Genomic DNA, 9650 nt, shown 5'->3' on the forward strand with positions numbered 1-9650 from the left:
GATATATTTATATATTTTTATTGATTTTTAGAGAGAGGAAGGGAGAGAGGGAAAAATAAAAACAACATTGATTGGTTACCTCCTGTACACACCCCGATCAAACCCGAAACCTAGGTATGTGCCCTTATGGGATCAAACTCAACCTTTTGGAAGGCCCTCCAACCAACTGAGCCACCTGGCCAGGGCAACTTTCAGTATTTTTAATCCCCCAAATAACTGAAAACAAGTTGTTTAATCCTGTTATGAGACTTATTAAATTTATCATAATTAGCTACATACGTGTTGATAGGAGAGAACTTGATCCAAAACAAATTAGATGAACTTTGTACTAAGTGTTGGAAATTTAAAACAGCCAAAACTATAGAATGTTACTAATGTCACCTTAATAAGTTTAATACAAATAAAACAGCCAAACAGCTATCATCTCCCCTCATGGTGCTTCCTTATGTGTAATGGGTATGACATCTGTTAATCAGCCTCAAAAGTTAATAATTTCAAATAACTGCCTTGCAGGAAAAGTACAACATGTATTTTAAAAAAATATAGCCTCATCTGGAATACTGGGGAAGTCTTCCCTGAAAATGTGACATTTAAACTATTGGGAGACATAAACTAACCAGTCTGAGAGGGCAAGAGAAGAATTGTGTTTATAGTTTGTGCAAGGGCTCTGAGTCAGGGAGGTATGTGGCTTTTCCTAAATGATAATGGCTTCACTTATTAAGTATGTATTTTATGCCAAACACTGTTGTAAGCTTTTTAAATGTATGAATTCATGTATTCACCATGACAATAATATGAGGTATGTAGTGTTGTTATACCCAATTTCCAGAAAGACTAACAGGCCCAAAGAAATAGTTTCTCCAACAAGACTGGACATTGAACACACCTTCTTACCCTAGAAACTATGTTAACCTGGCTAGATAAAAGAAGATGGAAATAAGTAAGATGTACATATTTTTTTAGAGATGCAGTGTGAGAGAATATTGTTTACTTTGGAAAATGGTTATATGGATTCTTTGTTATCTTTCAGTATGTTTAAACATTTTCATAATTTTTAAAATAAAATTAAAGAAGGCCTGTGTAACTGGATCTCAGAATAGGGTGAATGGGTAAGCTGGGACCTGATCACGCAGGGCATTGAAGCCATGTTCAAGATTTTGGTCATTATCCTAAAAAATCACTGATGCCTTTCAAGCAGAGGAATGACATGATTGACTGTGAATGCTATAAAGATCCTAATGACAGTAATGAAAGAATTACAGGGGGCAAGAATTAGTGCAAACCTCTATAGTAATTAAATTAGTCATGAATAGTTATCTAGGATAAAAGGTCAATTATGCCTATGATTATAGGATGCTAAAAGACATAATTTGGACATTTCATTTGAGATGTTCCTTTTAAAAACATGCAACAATCGGAAAGTTCCTTTGCCTCAGAACTTTCTTGTTTTATGAATAAATTATTGTCAAAAATACTTAAATGTAAATGAAATATATAGTTGAAAATTGGACAGAGAATTATTAACTGAAGCTATTGGTAGATAATTGATATTAGAAACAAAATTATAAAGCATGTGAAACTACCAAAGGAGAAGCATTACATTTTTTTTAAAAACCCAAAGTGTTATATTTTTGAAACACATATAATAAAAAAGAATGTATAAACTAGCATAAAATACCAACATTTCATCACAGAAAAAGTGTTTTATCAATGTAAAATTAAACCAATTATACCAGGTCATTTGTTGCCTGACATTTCCAAACCCACATCTTAGGGAGGATGGAAAGAAGGAAAGGAGGGAGGGAGGGGGAGCAAGCATCTGTAACATAGCTAGTCCTCTCCCATCCCAGTCTCCTTCGTCACAGCTAATTGGACTTAGAATTGACACCTGCTCTCAAGGAAAATTAGTTTGTAATGATATGACCTAGGAGATTTATTTTTAAAAAAGGAAAGAGCCCATCAGATCTGATCATTGGGAATTTATATTGAAAGTAAGAAATATTTGCAAATTGGATGTAGCAGAGAGGAGAGGACAGTGTGTTAAAATTACATTCTAAGTTACCTTATTTTTAAGATAATCCATATAATATACATATATACACACACACACACGCACATACATATATATTTTAACCTCTGAATTAAGGCTACATCTTACCAACTAAGGAATGCATTTGCATCAGAATCACCTGAAAGACGATAAAACATATTACTAGGCCCCATCCCCAGTTTCTGATTCAAGATTGTCTTCAGTGGACCCTGTAAATGGGCATTTCTAAACAAGTTCCCTGGCAAGATCACACATTGAGAACCACTGATGTATTTCTTGGCAGCATTTTTAGTCGGGTGTGTAAAAACCTTTTGATGCAGGTAAGGCAAAGAAAGCACCAAGCATCAAAGAATCTTGGGTTTAATGAGGTACTGTATGAAATTATCACATCTACTCAATAATATATGTAATTATAATTAAACATGTAAATAACTCAAGCATGTAAACACATCACACAGCTTTGCTATTTGTTAAAATTGTTATAGTCTGGATTCTTCTCTGCTTTATAACCTATTTTAACAACTTTGTATTCTTTCATATTTCCCCCCATATTCACATGATCTTTATAGTAATATATGCTTAAGATGTATTGTTTTTCTTATAAAAACTGGGGTAATATAAACATTTTTCAGCATCTTTCTTTTGTCTCTCAGCATTATCTTGTGAAAATCAAGACATCAGGTATAATCAAAGTCAGTTATATGATGTACCACAATATATTTAGCCATACCCTTACTCTGTCCTGATTTGCTTGCTTATGCTATAGTAAAACTCCAAAATCTCAGTGGTTTATCCTCCCAAAAAGGTTTTATTTGGGGGGGGGGGGGGGTCATGCTCATCCTACATGTCCAAAAAGAGGAAAGCAAGGGAGTCGTTACTCTGCTACCCAGACTGATAAAGCCCTAGGTTGATACAAGAAGTTTCCATAGCCACTAGACAGTGGGAAGGGAATCTGGTGAGCAGAACAGTAACTCAAAGCTTCAACCCAGAAGTGGCACATCACTTCCAATCACACTGAACTGGGCTAAGCTAGTTAGCCAACATTCCTAATTTCAAAAGGAACAAAGAAAAGTTCACACCATATTTCCAGGTGAGGAATATTTTTCAGCAGTGTGTCTACCACGCTACTGATGGCATCCACTTCGTTTCCAGTTTTTTGCAAACATGAGCATGTAATATATTGCTCTGATTTTATTTTTTGATATACTGGTAGTTTTATTTCTTTGGAATAGATTTCCAGGGAGTGCTGGATCAAAGGTCATATGTACTTTTAATTATTACAGATGTTATCACCCTGTTTCTTAAAAGGATATAGGATTTCACATTTCTTCCACCATTTCTTTTTAAATACAAATTTTCCTACATCCCTAGCAGCAATAGATATTATAGCTCTTTTTAATTTTGTAAGTCTTGTGCATGTAGAAGTCTTTTCATTATTACTTTGATTTGCATTTCTCTTTTGTTTAAATTTATCTCTGATTAAATTTATTTTATGACAGATGTACTTACCATTTGTCCATTTTTCCATTGACTTGGTAGTTGCCTTTTTTCCTTCTATTAATATCAAGCCTTAGACATGTTACATTATCATCTGTTATAACTAGCTTTTCATAATCTAGTATTTGTCTGTAGACTTTATAGTATATAGAGGCCCAGTGCATGAAATCCGTGCACGGGGGGTGGGGGGCATGTCCCTCAGCCCAGCCTGCACCCTCTCCAATCTGGGACCCCTCAGGGGATGTCCAACTGCCAGTTTAGGCCCAACATCCCTCTCACAATCCAGGACTGCTGGCTACTAACCACTGGCCTGCCTACCTGCCTGATTGCCCCTAACCGCTTCTGCCTGCCGGCCTAATCATCCCCTAACCACTCCCCTGCCAGCCTGATTGACACCTAACTGCTCCCCTGCCAGCCCGGTCGCCCCCAACTGCCCTCCCCTGCCAGCCCGGTCGCCCCCAACTGCCCTCCCCTGCCAGCCCGGTCGCCCCCAACTGCCCTCCCCTGCCAGCCCGGTCGCCCCCAACTGCCCTCCCCTGCCAGCCCGGTCGCCCCCAACTACCCTCCCCTGCCAGCCTGGTCGCCCCCAACTGCCCTCCCCTGTAGGCCCAATCGCCCCCAACTGCCCTCCCCTGCAGGCCTGCTTGCCCCCAACTGCCCTCCGCTGCCAGCCATCTTGTGATGATGTGGGGGTGACCGTCTTGTGACGATGTGAGGGCAGCCATCTTGTGACACAAGGGCGTGAGGGTCAATTTGCATATTACCTCTTTATTAGATAGGATTTTCCATACCAAAAGTTTTATTTTTATGTACTTTCTGAGTTTTCAATCAGTTAAGGGGCTTCTTCTTGACTCATGATAGTACATATAGTCACATACTTGCTAGATTTTTTTAAATTTCATTTTTAATTACAGTTTACATTCATGTGTATTAGTTTCATGTGTATACTTAGTGGTTAGATAATCAAATACTTTACAAAGCACAATATATATATTTTTTAATTTATTCAAACGAATTCTTGTGGATAGCAAAAGATATGGGTGTTATATACTTAATTTTCTTCAAAATAGTCATTTGTGTCAGCATCATTTATTAAAAATACTTTGGGCCACTAAAATGATTTTCCATCTTTGTCATATAGTAAATTATGTTACTAATAGGTATTTCTGAAATTTCCATTTGTTTCTTTAATTGGTCTATTCATTACTTTATTTTTCTGAAAACAGTAAGGAATAGTGAAAGCTGTACCCAAAGGAAGTTTATGGACTTAAGCACTTTTATTATTAAACCCAAAAATAAAAAATAAAGGAACTAAAGCCTCATGTTAAAAATTAGAAACAGAACAATAAAAAAAAAATTTTTTAAAAAAACTAGGAAAAAGAAATTAGGGAATATAAAAATCAATGAACTACAACTTACTGCACCACACTACCATACCCTATCCAAGAAAAACACAAGCATTTGGTTTTTTAAACATAAATTAGATAAACACCTAAGCCTAGTCAAGGAGAAAAGAAAAGTAAAAAGGTGAAAGGAGACATATCACAGATACAGAAAGGCTTTAAAAATTGCCTTTAACATTCAACTATTCCATGCCATAAAAATGGGTGAAAATCTCCCAATTTATGAGGCCAGCATACTTTTAATAAAAAGTTCCAGTAAAATGGTGTCAAAAAGGACGAAGGTAACATATAAGTATATTATGTAACATATACTTTGAGATTGACAAACCCTAAATAAAATATTGGCAGTTACAATCCAGTAATGGCAAATACATGATGCCCTATAACCAAGTTCAAGGATGTTCAGTATCAAAAAATATAGTAATTATTATTTCAAAGATAAAGGCAATTTTTATGACAAAAAATTCAGTTATTAATAAAAATGTTTAAATAATAGAGGAACCTGTTAAAATATGATATAGACCAGTGATTCCCAAAGTGGGTGCTACCACCCCCTGGTAGGCGCTGCAGCGATCCAGGGGGGCAGTGATGGCCACAGGTGCATTTGGGGGCGATGAGTAACTGCTATTAAAATTTTTTAAAAATTAATTTCCAGTGGCTGAGTAATATATTTTCTCGAAAGGGGGCGGTAGGCCAAATAAGTTTGGGAACCACTGATATAGACTAACTCCTAGTAACAAATATATTAAATAGTGAAACAACCATTAAATTAATATCAAGCACTAAACAGGCTCTCATACTATTCAACATTGTTTTCACACTTGGAGCAGATGTAAACAACACAAGAAAATAACGTAAAATTTGGAAAATAAGAGATAGAAGGTATGGTTTTGCTGTGTAGGTGATTAAGAAAGTTAGGAAACCTGTTTTAAAGGAAGAAGAAAATTTGTTACATTGCCTGGATAAATACACAATGAGAATCTAGGAAAGAAATTGTGTGTGTGTGTGTGTGTGTGTGTGTGTGTGTGTGTGTGTGAATTATTCACAAGAATGACCAAGTACTATAAAATACTTAGGAATCTATATAATAAAGAGCCAGGGTCATAACAACCGAAGCCTCAACCAGACCAGAAGTCAGTGCTGGGTTGCCGTGGCGACCCAGCACTGACTGGGGCCACTGTGGTCGCCCCACCCAGCACTGACTGCCAAGGGAGCTGCGGATCAGGCCTGGAGAGAGGCCTGCAGAGAGAGAGAGGCAGGGTATGATCCGTAGCCTCTGTGGCAGCTGTTGATCAAAACTTGCCTCTCTTTCTTTCCCAGCCTGGCCAACAACTGCGCCTCCATTTCTCTCCAGGCCTCCACCGGGTCTGCTGATCAGCCCCGCCTTTCTGATCAGGCCCTGTTGATAAGCCCAGAGATGCTGACTGGCATAGAAACTGACCAATTAGAACCAAATCTGGGTGTATGTAAGGAGCCAATGCTGCCTAGGAGGCAGAGCTTTTGACACTGACTGGAATAGAAACTGACCAATGAGAACCAAATCTGGGTGAATGTAAGGAGCCAATGGCTGTCTAGGAGGCAGAGCTCTTGATGCTGACTGGCATAGCAACTGGCCAATCAAAACCAAATCTAGGTCAATGGTGAGGAGCCAATGGCTGCCTAGGAGGTAGAGCTTTTGACACTGACTAGCATAGAAACTGACCAATCAGAACCAAATCTGGGTCAACTGTGAGGAGCCAATGGCTGCCTAGGAGGCAGAGCTTTTGACGCTGACTGGCATAAAAACTGACTAATCAGAACCAAATTGGCCGGCAGAGGAGGGCAGTTGGGGGCGAGATCAGGCCTGAAGGGGAGGGCAGTTGGGGGCGAGATCAGGCCTGAAGGGGAGGGCAGTTAGGGGCGATCAGGCAGGCAGGCAGAGGCAGTTAGGGGTGATCAGGCAGGCAGGCAGAGAGGTTAGGGGCGATCAGGCAGGCAGGCAGGTGAGTGGTTAGGAGCCAGCGGTCCCAGATTGTGAGAGGGGTCCCCGATTGGAGTGGGTGCAGGCTGGGCTGAGGGAACCCCTCCTTCCGTGCACTAATTTCGTGCACTGAGCCTCTAGTCCTATATAATAAAAGCCCAGCGACCATAATGGCAGAACGACCAGAATGACTGCTTGACCAGTCACAATGAGGTGCACTGACCACCTCTTGGTCCCTTTCCCCAGCCAGCAGGCTCCCATCACCTGATGGCAAACGGGAACCCAGGGGTGGGTGGCAGGGAATGCAGGCAGTGCTAGGCCAAGGCCCCCGCCCTGCTGGTCACCCCACACACAGAGGGCAACCCGCAGTAGGCGTGGGGCCTGCGAGTGGGTGGGAATGGCTGACCTCTTGGTTCCTTCCCTGGCCAGCAGGCTCCGATTGCCTGGTCGCCTGATGGCAAACTGGGAACCCAGGTGGGTGGCACCGGGGGGGGGGGGGCGGCTGCTGGCATTCAGGGAAGATGGCCCTGATCGCAGCCTAGGCCTAGGGACCATACCCACACACAATTTCGTGCGCCAGGCCTCTAGTAAATTTAATAAAAGCACATAACCTGAATGAGAAAACTACACTATTTCATTGATTAGACCTGCAGGAATGGAAAGACATAGATAATCACGTTCTTGGTGGAAGGGCTTAATACTCTAAAATCTTCAATTCCTTCCTAATATGTAACTGTAATTGAAATTTATGTAATGCCAGTAGCGTTATTATTTTAGATTTTAAAATCTCAGAGCTTATATAAAAGAAAAAACTGCCTGAGAGGAGTCAGAAAAAAAGAAAGTAATCCAATTGTTCATTGTCACCAACCCTCTACCTGCTGTGATGACAAACCTTGTGAGCTCGGCGTGTCAGCATTTTGAAAAACCCTAACTTAACTCTGGTGCCGTGTCAATATAGAAATTTTTTGATATTTGCAACCATAGTAAAACAAAGATTTATATTTTTGATATTTATTTTATATATTTAAATGCCATTTAACAAAGAAAAATCAACCAAAAAAATGAGTTCGCCTGTCACCTCTGACATGCGTGTCATAGGTTCGCCATCACTGATTTAGGTTGTGAGCTTTAGAATAAATTAATTGCTGCTTGTTATCTGAGCAGTATTTGAAGTACTAATTAGCATGTTATAATAACAGTTCTTCATTTGTTTTTAATCCTTAAATCACTAGACACTTGGCTATAAATAGGATAACCACAAGACTCCTGGAGAGAAATTATTCTCTAGACATAGCACTGGTCATGATTTCCTCAAGTCGCCAAGTAACCTAAAAGCCCTGGGCAAGTCAAGGTTCATGGACTGGAGACTCCACCCATTCTGGGATAGGAAATGGTTGTCAGACTTTTCCTGTCTTTGTCAGGATTTTTGACAATGACATCACTGATAAATGTTTTAAGTTTGCCCCCATATAAAAACCAGCCCCCTCCCTCACTACCTTTCCCTTTCTGCCTCCCCCCTCACATTTCTCTCTCTCACACACAAAACTGAAAGTTTCAGAAATATGCCACACTTATTTGAAAATAATGAATTTTGGAAAATTGGGGGGATATATATCAAGGCAGATTATTTTCTAATTCTGTTTAGTTGTTATTGGCATGATCAAATTAGCATGAGCAATACATTTCTTTAAAAACATTTGTTTTAAAATATCCAAAAGCAGCCCTAGCTGGTTTGGCTCAGTGGATAGAGTGTTGGCCTGTGGACTGAAGGGTCCCGGGTTTGATTCCGGTCAAGGGCACATGGCTGGGTTGAGGGCTCGATCCCCAGTAGGGGCATGCAGGAGGCAGCGGTCAATGATTCTCTCTCATCATTGATGTTTCTATCTTTCATTCTCTTTCCCTTCTTCTCTCTGAAATCAATAGAAATAAAAATGAATAAAATTATATTTTAAAATATCCAAAATTAAAATTTTTTATTGTTCCCAAAACTGACCTTACACATTTTTATGAATTTGTTTGACCTAATTAACTTAGACTGGTCATCTTCATATAATTAATAAATATGCAAATATAATACTTATTTCAACTCAGCAATACATGGTGTTTCTTTGGAAAGTCACAGGTTTTCTTACAGCAATTTTTAAAAAGGCCTTTCTTATTCATGAATCATGATATTCATTTTAATCTGACTCCTCTAAGAGAAAGTAACTAAAAATTCAGAAAGCTAAAATAATACTGAAAATCAGCCCAGCCAGAGTGGCTCAGGGTTTGAGCGTTGACCTGTGAACCAGTAAATCACAGCTCAATTCCAGGTCAGGGCACATGCCTGGGTTGCTGGCTCAATCCCCAGTTCTCTCTCTCTCTCTCTCTCTCTCTCTCTCTCTCTCTCTCTTTCCCTTCCCCTCTGAAATCAATAAAAATATATTTTTAAAAAATATACTGAAACTCTCAGACAGCTAAAGCATTTTTTAAAATATAATCTTCTATTTAAAGTATAATTTACTTACAGAAAAAAAATATATAGAATAAATATATATAACTCAATGAATTATTGCCAAGTGAACCCACCTGTGTAACACTGTACAGGTTAAAAAAAAAAACATTATCAGCATCTCAGAAGCCTTCTACATGCCTATTCATTTTTTAAATATATTTTTATTGATTTCATAGAGGAAGGAAGAGGGAAAGAGAGATAGAAACATCAATGATGAGAGAGAATCATTGATTGGCTGCCTCCTGC

The sequence above is a fragment of the Myotis brandtii genome, unplaced genomic scaffold, assembly GCF_000412655.1.
Source record: "Myotis brandtii unplaced genomic scaffold, ASM41265v1 scaffold151, whole genome shotgun sequence".
Lineage (NCBI taxonomy): Eukaryota > Metazoa > Chordata > Mammalia > Chiroptera > Vespertilionidae > Myotis > Myotis brandtii.